General features: G+C 37.9%; 1 long non-coding RNA gene across 1 annotated transcript in view; it reads left to right on the top strand.

The window, feature by feature from the left end:
* LOC145287712 (uncharacterized) overlaps positions 1-13,203 on the top strand; it is a 116,012-nt gene extending 102,809 nt beyond the window's left edge. Inside the window, exons 3-4 of the long non-coding RNA XR_013869181.1 lie at positions 7,569-7,657; positions 12,039-13,203. This is a non-coding gene — a long non-coding RNA (uncharacterized LOC145287712). The remainder of the gene's footprint in view (positions 1-7,568; positions 7,658-12,038) is intronic.
* Positions 13,204-15,871: the final 2,668 nt, after the last annotated feature.

Below are 15,871 nucleotides of genomic sequence, written 5' to 3'. Positions count from 1 at the left end.
GATTACTTTTTTTTTTTTTTTTTAAGTTATTAAAATGAAACATATTGTTTTATGTTTGATTTCTATTGAACAAATGAGGCTAATCCCTAAGGATAAGTATTATGTGTTTCTACCACAGAAATGAGTAAAGTTTCAGCTAACAGTTTTAACCAAATCAACAGTATCAATAATTAACAACTAGAAAGAAAAAACTATAATAACATAAGTCAGTAGACAATTCATCTTTAATTGCTACAATGGGGAACTTAACCCAACCTAACATAACATGTTTTCCGAACAATTTGGACAAAACCAAATTCCGGTGGTATCTTGTTCATTAACTCCGATGCAGTTAAAATGATACCATTTGTTGCACTTATCGCAACATACCATTGGAGATGATCCATCATTCTCAATGGAACAAGTTGGGCAGAAGAAGGGACCTCCCTCCTCCACAAACTCTGACGAAGAGGATTCAGGATTATCCTTCATTTCCAAAGGGAACAAATGTTTTAGGGAGTGGATTTGTTCACACCCATCCCTTAATATGCGAGCAGAACGAGCCTTTCCATCGTTTCCGTAGATGAGGTTGAGCACCTTACCAAGACTCCAGAAAGGTCTAGGTTTGTTGGGTGTTTTAATCAAAACAACGTCACCGACTGAAATCCTTTCAGTAACTTGACTGATCATCTCTCTATCTCCCTCCCTTAAGGAGAGAAGATATTCGTTGTACCAAATTTTGCGGAATTTTTCAACAAATTCATCTCTCAGCTGCAGAGAGTTTAACAATTGCACCCTACTCGGGGTGTCAGGACAGAGATCATCGACCTCCATGTTTCCCAATATCAAGCGTTGGCTATAGCCCGTTTGCAGAAAATGATTAGGGGTCAAAGTTTCCAATCCCCTTTCCGCAGAGTCAACGTAGGTGAGGGGTCTGTCATTAATGGCCTTCTCTACGTCAGAAACAATAGTTAGGAAGTTGAAATATTCGATCTTCCTTCTACCAATTAATTTGTGGAAACACCGTTTCATGGTTTGTATCATCCGCTCCCATGTGCCTCCATGCCATGCGGAATAAAGAGGGATGGTAACATGTCTAATTGAAGTTGATCTGAATTGTTCCTTGAACTCATCAGAAATTAATACTTCTGACAACGAGATACCAGCAGCCAAGAAGGTTTTGGCATTATCAGAATAAACGTAGGAAGGGACACCAAATAGGTTAGTAAACCTGGCAAATGCCAGTAGAAAAGAACGTGTGCTCATGTCAGGCAACAGTTCAAGATGTACAGCCCTGAGACTCATACAGGTAAACAACAAGAGATACATTTTGGTATCCTCATTGTTCCCCTTTATCCAAAAATGGCTTGAAAAGTCAACACCAACTTGGTTGAATGGGCGAACAAAATTTGTCCGGTGGGCTGGTAGTTGAGAACCCGAAGGGGTCTTACAAGGCAGAGAATTTATTTTTTTGCATGTTATGCAATGGCGGAGGACGCCCTTCACTGATTGTCTCCCTTGAGGGATCCAAAACCCCATTAGTCTTAACTTGGTTAGGGTTGAGCTAACTCCGAGATGACTGCAATTCCAGTGTGCCTCCTGAACCACTAGTCGAGTCAAATCATGATATTTACCTAAGATGATGGGGTGTTTGACTTGATATGGGTGAATATCAGAACTTTGTATACGACCTGTAGCGCGCAGCAATCCTTCATTATCCAAGAATAATCCAAGGGCACTTACTCTTGGCGGTATAGTTTTACCAGCAGGTTCCCTTAAGCAATTTAATTCGCAGGGGAATTCTTTCCTCTGCATACTAGAGAAAAGCAAAAACTTTGCCCTTTTAACAGTATCGGTTTGTCTATGTTTCAATTTATTGACAAACCGTAAAACCTTCTCCAGCACACCGATTGTCTTCGTCAAGGAAGAGAATTTTGAAATATTAAACGGAAGAATATTCTCTTCCGAAGTAGCCTCATTGGAAAGAAAGCAAGAGACAATCTTTTTATTAGTGTCATTCAGACACGGTAACGGAGTTATTGGCCAATCAACAGCACTTCGATTTGCCCAATCAGGGCCATGAACCCACAAATCGAAAAATTGCCGGAACTTAGCAGAGGAAAGACCCCTGGTTAACAAATCTGCCAGGTTTTCAGCAGAAGGGACATATTTAAATTGAGGTAAGATACCAAAATCATTTTTGATAGCTTCCAACATCCTCTTAATGTCCAAAATTCGGTTTTCCACAAAGAGATTTTTCTTTGTACCCCTACCGTTCAACACCCAAGACAATGCCACCTGGGCATCAGAGACTACAAACAAATTACGGACGTCGACAGGCTGCAAGGCCCTTAACACATTAGGGACGATCTTAAAAGCAAGATAAATTGCCATAAGTTCCAGAATGGGTAGGGTTTTTTTCTTAAGAGGAGCCACCTTTCCCTTTGCGAATACAAGGTGACACTGCGACCCCTGCTTGGCATACAACGAAAATCCGTACGCAAGTTTGGAAGAATCGCAAAAGCATAAGAAATCAGTAGGAACGTCATTCACCAAGGCATTCCTTGGAAACTCAATCCCACTCAAATCGTTCAACTCACCAGCGAGATTCTGCCAAGCATCGGTGAAATTTTCTGGGATTTCTTGGTCCCAGGATAAATTGTTCCTCCACAGTTGACTGATTAGGATCCTGCCCTGGACTGTGACAGGAAGGAACAACGATAATGGGTCAAAGATTCTGGAAGTCTGAGACAAGATTCCTCGCTTGGTGTTGACCTTAGAATCTATCGCTACGGGTGCCAAGCACACAGAATCTCTCTGTGGAGAATAATGGTACCCTAACACCTTTTCAATGGGGGGAGGAGGAGAAACCAGGGTCCCATCCTCGATCATTTTAATTTGTAAGTGATTGTGGTTGGAATTGCAAGACTGAAGTTCAAATCCAGCATCCATTAATCTTTCTCGTACTGTTTCGTAGGTTTTAATTCCTTCCGAGATTGAAAGGAATTCTTTAAAGAATTTGCGTTTTCTCCCTGTCGCCTGTTGGACAAAATGGCGGACGGTTTTGGCGGGCCAATTTCGCGCCCTTTCCAGGCTGGCGTCGCCATGTCAATCTCCAGAATTTCGGGGATAACTTCCATTATTGTTTTAAGGGAAGGGTACCTTGTCCTGGCTCGGGACATTAATTGTTTACACATTCCGTTAGGAATTCGTTTTAACACAATGTGAGCGACAAGCTCGCCTGAAACCGAGCCGTCTACAAAAAAATCTCCCTTGAAGGAGTTGTCCAGCTCGACCAGGTCGGCCTTGACTCTATCAATATAGTTCCTTAGAAGAGAAGGGTCCCCTATAGTATCTGTGGAAGAAAGCATTTCTTCAAAAATTTTATTTTTTATATCGGCAGGGTTGTAGAATTTTTCCCTTAAAATATTTATAGCTTTCAGATAGTTTTCCGGCTTGATATCAAGTTCGGACACCATCTCGAAAGCTTTTCCGCCTAGCTTTGTTTTTAACAACAGAAGCTTATCAGAATCATCGTCCAACGACGATGTATAAAATTCGAATCTCTTCAGAAAAGTTCTAAAAGAGAATTTATTCCCTGGAGGGTTATCCACGAATGTCGGACAATCTACCTCCAACTTAATTATAGGGGATTTCCCTTTCTTCCCATCTCCTCTCATTGTTGGTGCTTCGAATTCCAGAAGCGTTTCACGAACCGAGACAGTAAACGCGTGGTCTTCGTCACATATCTCAGCTCGTTCCTCAGCGAGACATTTAGTCATAATTTGATCGACTAGACTTTCACAGTCTAGCAGTCATCTTTTTACGTCAGAAACACTACAGGCTATTAGTCTAGGAGAAGCGTCATGGGTAAGTCTCTCTACCGTAGTAGTTATCCTGACTCTCTTAGCCGCCAGGCTGGCCTCAAGCTCCTTGCGAGACGGAGACATTTTGGAAAGGGAGAATCCTTCTAGACCGAAACCAAAAAACAAAACTCCCTTTTTTTTACGGATAAATAATAATGTCAAATTTACGAACAAATAGTGGTAGAACACAATGTTTAAATTAGAAAAGGAGGAATCCTTCTAGACCGGAACCAAAAGTAAATTTATTTTTTTTACAACCACCGAAACTAAGAAATTTATCATAACATGGAAGAAACACATAAAAATAGAAGAAAATATCTTATCTTACTATTAATTTAATTTGTTTTTTTTTACTTATATATATATATACTTCGAATTAATGATTCCTCTTTGTTTTAAAAATGTTAGTTAAACCAAGAAGCAGCCTATTAGTTAAACAAAGGCAACAAACGAATTATCGTACTCGGCTAATAATATTTTTTTGTTATTGAATTAGAAGGTACTATTTTTTTGTTATTGAATTAGAAGGTACTAGGAATCATTAAAACAACTAATTTTGCAAAGTGCTATGTGAGAAAACTCTCTCATAGCCTGAAAATAGGCCCAGTGTCAGACGTAACAAAATGAAACAGAACTTACCGTGGTCTTGAAGAAAAAGTTGACTGCCATAGGTAGGTCTGTTGCAAAATTAGTTGGTCTTATTTTGCTGGCATGGGCCGAGTAGTTCATAATCCCTAGATGAGATTAATGTACAGTCGTTGCATTTAGGCTCTGGGAGACTTGGAGTGGTTTTAGTCAATCCTGTCGAAGAATACGACTACCAGGCCATTTCCTGCTGTCTTTTTTCACGACTGTCTTCAGCTAGGAATTTTTTGGTAAGCAAGGGAAATTAAGATTTCCCGCTGAAAGAAAAAAAAAGGGTTTGGTCGGGGAGGCCCTTTAGTGGCCAATCCCCGATCTTGTCTCATTAGCGACAAGACCAATCAGTGGTCCCGTAACATCGTGTTATTCCTGACACCTTCTAGAGTTGTCGAACTTGCAAGACTATGTGTATCAGAATTTTGGGGGAATTTTTGACACCCCTAACAGAAAACAGCTAATAAAATATTTAAAAAAAAAAAAAAAAAAAAAACTTATAATTTCTCTTTTTAAAGTGGGTTGTTTATTTTCTGTATGGAATATACTTCCAAAATAAACTATTAAAGTTTTTTTTTTTTTTAAATAATAGAAACATTATTTTTTATTTTTTTAAAAACAGTGTTTACAAAGTGCCGGTGCGCGTTCAACCAGCCATTTATTTTACGTATGAAATCAATTGAATTTTACGAGTGAAAATTTTTGTCAATTTTTAAACTTTAAAAATCTATCAAAATTTTTCTATTGGTTCAATTTTTACGATATTTACAGGGTCAATGTGAAATTTTATGCTCTTCCCAATAAACCGAATATAATGTTTTATACAAACGTTTTCTTTTAAATTCACCCCTCCCCCATTTTGAAATGTCTATTAAAATTTAAATAATTAATTTACTCACCAAAGTTGTATATATCACAAATTGAAGATAAAAGATCAATAAATAAAATATTCTAATTTAAAACAAAAAAAAAAAGAAGTGTTTTTTGGAAATGTGTAAAACCTTTTTTTTAAACCACGTTGATTTTTTTTTTTTTTTTTTGTAATGAAAGCTCCTGTTATGCGTATATCGTCAAATAAATACCGGACACTGACTGAAGTATATCAACATTAACAATGCATAATGAATAAAAATGCACAAGACAAAATAACATTATAGATAGATCGGCAGACGGTACATCTCGTAGGGAAAGATCGTCTCCCGGTCCTTTTATTTACAAAAAGAACAGATTTCAAGACTGTCGCGCCCTCTAGTGGTAGTTCATTGAAGTGCAAGGGAGATAATCCTGTCCAATATATTACATCCCTTCAATCTTACTCTGGATCATGAACATAGTTTTCAAATTTTTTTGGTGGTCTCCGAATACGCCCTGACTTGCGAGAGGGTGGTGATGCCGATTTTTCTACCACTGCTGGAGTCTCTGCAACCTCTTCCATATGCCTGCTCTCAGGTATTAAACTTTCCTCAGGACTGTCGGGTGTGCTGGAAACTTCAGGTGTGCCGAAACTCTCAAGATTCTTTGCAGCATTATCTGCTTGTATCTCAGGCGTAAGTTCCACTGCTACTGGTGATGAGAGTTTCACAAGCTGGTCCACATGCCTCCTTACTAGCCCTCTACCGGTTTCCACTTCAAAATTCACTGCTCCCAACTGTCTGGTAATGGTACCTTCAATCCATCGCTGAGTAGATCCATAGTTACGCACAAGCACAGGATCGGCTACTTTAAATTCACGGAGCGGCACCATTACCTTGCTCCCCCTTTCCATTTTATTTTTTACATCCATAGCCTTGTACGTGTCTGGCTTTGCCAAATGAAACGCTGTTCGTATCTGCCGTTTGAACATCAGCTCGGCAGGAGAAACCCCAGTTGATGAGTTTGGAGTTATCCTATAAGTGAATAAAAATCGGTTCACCTTGGTTTCAAGTGTTGCCCTGCCGTCTGTATTCATCCTTTTAAGCGCTTCCTTGAAGGTGCGTACACTGCGTTCTGCTAGTCCATTCAAGGAAGGATGGTAAGGAGCTGTGAAAATGTGCCGAATTCCATTAGCATTCATGAATGCTTTGAATTCTTCACTTGTAAAACAGGGACCGTTGTCACTCACAATTAATACCGGTAGTCCATGAGTTGCGAAGATCCCTCTCAATTTTTCAATTGTGGTCATAGCAGAAGATGATTTTGTAATGCAAACTTCAGTCCACTTTGAATGAGCATCCACTACTATCAAAAACATGTGCCCCAAAAATGGACCCGCATAATCTAAGTGGACTCTCTCCCATGGTGAACTTGGATATTCCCAGCAATGAATAGGAGCCTTGCCGGGGTTGCTTTGATAATGTATGCAGGTTCCACAAGCTTTACCGGCTCTCTCAATATCTGCATCAAGATTTGGCCACCACACATAGCTGCGAGCAAGGGCCTTCATTCGCACGATCCCTATGTGTGTCTGATGTAATTGCTGCAACACTTTTGTTCTGAGTATAGCCGGAATTACTACTCTACTCCCCTATAATACGGTACCATCTTCACATGTCAACTTTGTCCGTTTGTTGAAGTAGGGCTTCATTGCCGTGTCTGGAATACACCTACTCCAGCCATTCAGGATGTATTCGTACACCCGACTCAAAGTAGGGTCTCTTCTTGTCTCCAATCTTACTGCCGCCACAGTCACTGGAGCATCAACCAAGTTCATCATGTGTATCCTGTTAGAATTAGGTGTGACATCTTGCTCCTGCACACTGATTGGAAGACGACTGAGGCAATCTACATTTCCATTAAGGGACCCGGCACGATACTCCAACCTGTAATTATAGGCAGCCAGAAATATGGCCCAGCATTGAACTCTGGCAGCAGCAAGAGAAGGGATCGGCTTGTTTTCAGCAAACAACCCCAATAACGGTTTGTGGTCAGTGAACAACGTAAAATTATTCCCATACAGATATTCGTGCAACTTTTTCACCGCAAAGACTAGGGCCAGCCCCTCCTTCTCAATGTGCGCATAATTCCGTTCTGCCTCAGACAGCGTTCGCGATACGTAGCATACTGACAACAATTTTTTCTATTTCATTCAATGTTTTCTTCTTTTTTTAGATATTTAAATACATGGAATATAAAATATAAATATGGACAATTATTGTAAATGAAGAATTGAAGCAGCCATTGCTTAGTGTTTTTTACGGGTAAGTGACTTTTTGGCATTTATATATATTTAATAGATTTTGGTATCAGTTAAAATTTGTTGAATTTCGTGAAATCTTTTTTTAAGAAAGCCGATGAAAAAAAATATTGTATTTTTCCGATTAAACCTTTCATTATTTTAAAATGTGGTCTTTCCTCATTTTATTGAAAAAAAATTACGGTTTGAAATTACATTTTCATATTGATTATAAGCTTCGAAACAGAAACAGTCAATATAATCAGATGTTTATTCAAGTTTTCAATGGTGGCTTCTGATACTCCTACTGCAAGACTGCCTAAAAATTTGAAAGGAGAAATTTTGAGAAAAAAACATAAAATTTAAAATTTTAGAAGGGGATCATTTTGCTATATAAATTTAATGTAAAATGAGCACCCACTTTTTGATCACCTAGCGTTCAACGAGACGATAGGCATGTCACCCCTTACATTTTATCAAGTTTGGCGATTGAGGGGGTGCGGGAACGGGGTAAACATGACAAATTCATTTTTTTTGTGGAGGGTGAGGATTAAATTTGAAACATAAAATAACAAAATAGATTTTTTAAATGTTTATTTATGAGGCCATTCTGTACTTTCACATAACAATTTCATAAACAAAACGGGTCCCACAACATGATAAATTTCATTTTTTTTTCTTTAGCGTGGAGGGTATTACATTTGAAACATAAAATGATGATAAATTTCATTAAAATTAAATTTTTTTGTTGGGTGGTGAGGAATTTGAAACAAAATAACATGATAAATTGAATTAATTTTTGGTAAATTTGATCTGGTAGACTAACTCACAATCTACCTTTAAAAACTTTTTTCTAGGGTATTCGCATGTGCTGAAAATGAATATTGCATTTAAAAGTGAGGCCAGTAACTAGTTTTCACGATAATTCACCATACTTTTCCGCATGTTATGTCGCCATGTTTATACAGCATGCAGAAACGGGGGGGGTGTAATGAAATTACAAGATAATGCAGATATAATCTTTTTATTATTACTATAAAAAATAACTGAAAAAAGGAAAATAATAAATAAATAAAATAAAACATTGATTTTTGTACGCGCACATATTTTTGCGGCAAAAATATGCGCTTGCTTGCCGGTCCTCTAAAAAGACAACTGGTGACTGGCGCCCTTGCGGGGATTACCAGGCATTCAATAGCTGCACTACCTTGGACAATTACCCTATTCTCCACCTCCAAGACTTTTCAAATTCTCTTATTGGAAAATCGATATTTTCTAAAATCGATCTTATATGCGCATACAAGCAGATTCCAGTTGATCCCAAAGATATTCCCAAAACTGTGATCACCACCCCATTCGGACTTTTCGAGTTTTAACAAATACCCTCCGGATTGAGAAATGTTGGCCAAATCTTCCAGCGGTTTATAGACGCAGTTATACGTGGTCTGCCACTTATCTATGCATACATCGACAATTTACTAGTAGCTAGCTCATTAAAAGACAAACACATTCAACACCTTAAACATTTGTTCCACAGACTATCGGAATATTTTTTTTTTACATAGGCATCACCACTTATCAAGGCCAAGAGGTCACTCAAGGATAAGGGTTAAAGAGTGTACAGTAGAAATTGGACAATATAGTAATTGTTAGTAATGGAAATTCGGTAAATTTGTTAATTTATATGGAATGGCTCATCAAAAACTTGTTTACATTAGACTTGAAGACAACCATATGTAGTCAGCTGGAAAGCAGGAAAACAGAAGAAAATTCTATAGGCATGCAGTTCTAAGTAAGAAGCTTTGCTCATGGAATCTACGTTTAGGTTTAGGCACAGATAAAGAGTGGGGGAAATTAGTGATAGTGTTTTCTGCTAAACAGGGTTTTTTTGTGAAAGTTTGGCGAGGGGGGGCATATATTGGAGCTCAGCCGAGCACTTGCTTGGAAAATAACGATAAAGCAGAGACAAACTTGCAACATCTCTTCTGTGAGAAAGAGGTTGCAGGGAAGTGAAAAGGACATCCCCTACGAGGCTACAAAGTCTATTTTGAACTCTATCAAGGCAGGATAAGTCTTTTCTAGCAGCTCCTGCCCAAATGTGGCAACAGTACTCCATCTTTGGACGTATCTGGCTCTTATATAGATAGAGAATTACATCAGCAGTGAGATATCTACAGGATCGTCATAATCAATCCCAGCAAATGTGAGTTTGGAGTCTCCTCACTATCTTTTCTCAATCATGTGATCAATTCAGATCGTATTCGCCTCCTCCCAGATAAGGTTCGATCCCTTGTTGATTATTCACCTCCCACTTCACTACGTAAGCTCTGGGAATTCCTTGAGTTGATCAATTCCTACAGATGTTTCGTGCCTCACTGCGCTGAAATCACACAACCCTTAACTGACTTACTCAGGAATAATAATAAGAAAAATGAAGCAATAACGTTGAATGGAACCAAATCACGCAGGTAATAGAAGATTTGTCAGATGCAACGATGTTGGTTTTTCCCCACCCCAGCACACCCTTAGCCCTGTCAGTGGACGCATCTGATATTGGCATCAGAGAAGTCCTGCAGCAGTTCATCGATAACGCATGGCAACCACTGTCTTTTTTCTCCAGCTCCCTTCAGAACACTGAGATTTTGGCAGAGAACTTCTAGCTGTTTATTGTGCAGTCAAACATTTCTGTTATATGTTAGAAGGCTTGGATTTCACTCTATATACGGACCATAAGCCATTGTCTCAGGCTTTACTCACTAAGCCTGGCAAACATTCGTTCAGAGAAGCTTGCCATTTGGACTATATTTCACAATTTACTTTGGATATCAAGTTAATCAAAGGCACTGAGATTGTAGTTGCTGCCACATTATCGCGCATGCACATTAATGCCATCCAAACTACCAATAATATCGATCTGCACCAGATCACAGTCGACTAGAGGAATGATGAAGAATTAAATCACTTACTACATTCTGAAAACCTAACATTCAGGCAATTTCTACTACCCTTCTCAAATGAGATGATATGGTGTGACACTTCAACTGGTCACAAGCTCCCCTATGTGCCTCTCAAACATAGGCGAGTTGTGTTTTCAAAGCTGCACAGTCTCTCACTTCCTGGCATCCATTCGACTCAGAAGTTAGTAACGTTACCTTTTATATGGACTTCCATCAACAGGGATATACGAGAATGAACACGAGGTTGTATCCCTTGTGAGAAGTTAAAAATTTATCGGGATATCAAAAGTCCTCTTGCAACGTTTTCAACCTCTGAGGTTCGTTTTCAGCATGTCTACATAGACATAGTGGGTCTACTCCCACCCTCGAAGGACTATACTCATCTGCTAACCTGCATTGACAGATTTTCGCGATGGTCTGAAGCCATCCCCATTAGATATTTCTGCTGAAACTGTCGCCAAAACACTCGTTATGCATTAGATATCTCATTTTGGCATGCCTAATAGCGTCACAACTGACAGAGGTAGATAGTACAACACGTATCTTTTTTCTGAATTCTTCCGCCTGCTTGGTTGCAAACACATACGCACTACGTCTTACCACCCAGCAGCAAACGGCATGATTGAGTGCTTGCACCAGCAATTATAGACATCTCTTATTCTGACCCTACCAGATGGACAGAATTCTTGCCTTTCATGCTCCTCATATTCAATCCACTGTTAAAACGGACATCAGCTTGTTCCCCACTGAAATGGTTTATGGTATCTCACTGACCCTACCCGGACAGATGGTCACACCAATCACACTGCAGCACATGCCTGACCTAACGAACTACACCTAATGATAGGTCTGCAGAGAATATTTTGAATCCAAGATGTTTGCCCCGTTTATGCTGAAAATTTACACTGCATGGGCTTGTCAAACTTTGGTAGGTATTTTTCACATTTCTGCTTTAACTTTAATGATATTCTGTAAACTACTTAAGATATGGTTGAATTAATTGGCCTTGGCCTTTTTTTTTTATTTGTCAATATTTTTAGATGGCTGAGCTGGTCTTTGTCACTCCAGTCTGTGAAGACTGAGCTGGTGTGACTAAGACCACCAAAAAAACTTATAATTTTAGCTCAATTTACTCATTTGTAGGCCTACTTTTATTAATTCCAGATTTCCTATATTTTTAAAAGAGGTATGTGTAAATATAATCCTATTAGGAATTACTTTTTTGAAAAATCCTACCCTTACACTACCAGGTAACTCTGACCCTTACGGTACCCTAAACCTGACCGTAACCCTAACCTGAACCACAGACCTAACTCTAAGCCTAAAACTAACCCTAGTTCTATCCCTACCATGGCCTAGTAATTTCAATCTTAATATTATACCAATGTTGTCATTTAGATGTGTTTATTTTTGGAATCTAATATACCGGATATTCTTTTATATTCTCAGCATCGTCATTCCAATTCAAACCAGAAGAACTGAAGAACCTACCGCACGACCTCTCTCCACTATGCCGAGAGATTACAAGCCAAAACCTGGCGCAAGGGCTTAGAACAAAGCTTCCGACACCGAAAATCTCATCAAGGCTGCGGCAGACATCAAGGAACGAAAGTCTCAGCGTGAAGCCTGGGGGGACTTAGCTCCAGCAGCTCAGAAAGTGAAGAGGCTGTCGACAAAGCCAACAAAACTGTGACTGACTCTGAGGAGGAAGGAACCGATTCTGGGAATGAGACTGAAAGGCAGAACATTTTTGCAACTTTCAATTTTGATGCCATCATGAGGCTCCAATTATTTACAGCATTAAAGTTCTTGTATTATCATTATATGATTTGCTTTGGTTTCTGTAAATTTGTCAGAAAAACCCTGTGTACATGGTTTCATTTTTGTTTTTTGTCACGGTATCAATGTTGGTTTACTTTTTCAGCCATTTTCTGAACCTAACAGTGCTGCCAGCCTTAATGACTGATAAAAAATGATCATATAAAGGGTCTTTTCAGTAGTCTTTGTCACCCCATAGTAAAGGGTTACTAAAGCCATGCAGTTTTACTGAGATTCATAAGAGAATTTGATAGTGTGGTCTTAGTCACCCCATACCGGGGTGACTAAGGCCGCGCCAAAATGGGCATGTGCTACATAAAAAATAAAAGAATTTACTCCTTGAAGCTATGCATTTGATGCACACAATCAGTCTCCTTAATACATATTTAAAAATTGAGTTTACAATGATTTTTGTTGATCTGGCACAACTATGAAGTTCAAAATGTGGTCTTAATCACCTCAGTCTATGGTACCAAAAAAGTATATTCATATAAATTTGCATTGCCTTAATTATATGCCTGGAACCATTGAGAACAAACAATTTTGTTGGCCTTTTTCATAAAAAAAAAAGAAACAAACATTTTTCTAAAAAAATGATATTTGCCCCAGTTAGAGCAAGATTTCTCTCTCTTTATTTGTCCTTATGCATTTAATTCAAGGTCTATCAGACTAAATACATATACATAAGAGTCCTAGAGATCATACAAGAAGTTACAAATATTAATTGTATTGCCCAAGTATTCCTTTCCTGAATGTTTTACATTCTTACGAACTCTGAACGATTTAGTCATTATCATCTTCTTGACTCTCGTGTTGAATCAGCACGCGTACACATAAAATGATGTCCACACAATAACATCAATCGCATTTCTTGCTATGTTAAATAAAAATCATATTATAAATTTTTATATTCGATTTTTGTTGTGATACCAATTTTGACATCTTTTTTGATATTTTGTTTGCGTCGAGGGATTAGAAAAACGTATCATTAACAACATAACACTGGCGATAACTGCCGCCCTAAATGCTTATTCTAGTAACAGTGAGGATACTCTCGGTTAATCTGGTCTTGACGCGTAACACAAGGTTCCTTCTCCATTAGTTTTAAATAGAGACTACCTCCACTCTCAATATTTTTTAAATAAATATTAGAGTTAATTATTGTTGGTGGTTAGGTTCCTGCTCCTATGGTTTTACATAGAAGCTAAGCACTAACATATTTACTTACTCAGTAAACATCGATATAAAAAAACATAGAAGAAATTACTTTTACTTAATGCAGTAGTTAGTAGTAGGGTTATGATATTGCTTTTTTCTGTTGCTACTCAGACTTAGGGTTAGTTGTAAGGTTAAGGGAAGGTTTAGGGATAGTGCTTCAACCCAAACTTAAATTATACTTCTTACTCTAAGTATATGTGGCAACAGATGGTTATTTTTTCTTCTTCAACAAAAGACACATTTATCTTCATTTGTCCTTCTCCCCTCCCCCTAAATAATCTGTTTATACACCCTTAAAACGCGATTTGATTAGACTCTGGCTAATTTGGTTCCTTTGCATCTTCTTACAGTCCTCAAGGATGGTCTTATTGATCAACAAGTGGTCCTTGGTGCTTAAACACCCCCTCCTGCACCCTGCTTTTTCTTTTACCAAGTATGCTCCAGATGAGATTTGTGATAGATGCTGTCTGCAACCAACCAAGCTTGTAGGTAGTAGTGAGACAACAGATGGGTGTGTACTTACTAGGACATTGTGTTTTACTCGTTTTGGGTATGATGGTTGTATCGCCTTTTAACAGCCATGTTGGTGTGGCTTCTTATCTTTTCAATAGTCTGTTGAAGTAACTGCTATCATGTCTAAGCAATGCTGTTGGTTGCTTAAGCTAGAAATTGGGTAGGTTATCTATGCCAGTTTTTTTTTAAATTCTGTAATTCTTTCAACTTTTGTTTTCTCATACCAGCTGTTATCTCTGGCTCTATTCTTGATCTTATATAAATCCCGGTATCACAACATCCATGTGTGGGGCACATTATCATATGCCTTTTAATCAATTCAAACTATGCTTTGATTTCTGTCTTTTTTTTTAGTTTTCGAGGATGATCCAATAACTGGCTCTTGGTACCTAAGCACTTCCTCCTGTATCCTGCTTATTTTTTCTCGGGTATACCCCAGAAGAAAAGTGTTCAAAGCTGTCTGCAACCAGGCAAGTGAACAATTTGTAGGTGGTAGTTAGGCAGTAAATGGGTCTATATTTACTAGGGCATTGTGTATCTTTCAATTTAGGTATGAGAGTAGTATCACCTTTAAATAGCCATGCTGATGTGTCTTTCTCACCCATTAAGCAGCTATCATAATGACTATGAAGGACTGTTGTTTAAGCCACATTGAATGAGTTGTCTATTCTAGGTTTTTAGGTATACTGGAATCGATTTAACTTTCGTTTAATCATTTCAGACGTAATCTCTAGTTCTGGTATTTTTTTGGCTTGCTTTAGTGTTTACGGGCTATATCCAGGATCCGCTTGGCCTCTTGATTGCAATGCGTCTCATCCTCAAACAAAGGCACCCAGAAATGTTCCTGCACTTTGCTTTCACTTGCTATTAGATATAATGATACTTAATAGCAACATGTTTAGCTCTTCCATGATATTGTAATTGTTTTGCCATACATATCGTTTACTGACTGCCCTCAAAGATGAGTGGAACTTTCACAGTGAACTCTTTCATATGTAATTTATTGATGTTTGCATTCTGTGGATATTCAGCTTAAATAAAGACACTCTGATATTATTGTAGCTCTTTTGTTAAAATCGCAAAAGTATTTATCCAAGCTAGCAGGGACACTCGGCATATCCCAGTTGTAAAATGTGCTTAAATATGATATTTAATTCTTGCAGATTTCATATATATTATTACAGAGTCGATGTTCTATTGATTCTTATATATCATAAAGTTGTGATTCCAAAAATAAAAAATATATCCATATGACTTGGGTGCATCAGCTTGAATTGAAACCAAAACCAAAATTATGAAGAAAATATATAACTTGAGTTCCTTCATCTATAATCAAAACCAAAACCGCAACTAAAACTTATGAAGAATTCTTGGTACAATCATTTATAAAAAAAATAGATGACTTGAGTGTCATCAGCTATAATCGAACCTGAAAGAAAAACTTATGAATAATTCTTGGTAAAATTATTTATTCCAAGAAATCGAAGGTCATTACAATTAAAAGACAGGCACTAGGTGTGTCAGAAATTTCGTGAAAAATATTGAATAATTCCACCCTGTCTTTCCAAGTTTATAACTCTTTGAAAAATGTAATTCAAGCCCTATTTTTTTTTCAATTAAAGGAGCAAGGACCAAGGTTTCATGAAAAATAATTAAAAAAAAAAAACGTGTTTAAAAAAAAAAAAGGTTTTAAACTTCGGACTTTACAGGTAAATTTCTAAAAAACACTACTT

Source organism: Euprymna scolopes, chromosome 11 (genome assembly GCF_053919585.1).
Source record: "Euprymna scolopes isolate OS-2025 chromosome 11, ASM5391958v1, whole genome shotgun sequence".
Classification (NCBI taxonomy): Eukaryota; Metazoa; Mollusca; class Cephalopoda; order Sepiida; family Sepiolidae; genus Euprymna; species Euprymna scolopes.
Note: the sequence above shows the minus strand (reverse complement) of the source record. Positions and strands in the feature narration are given on the sequence as shown.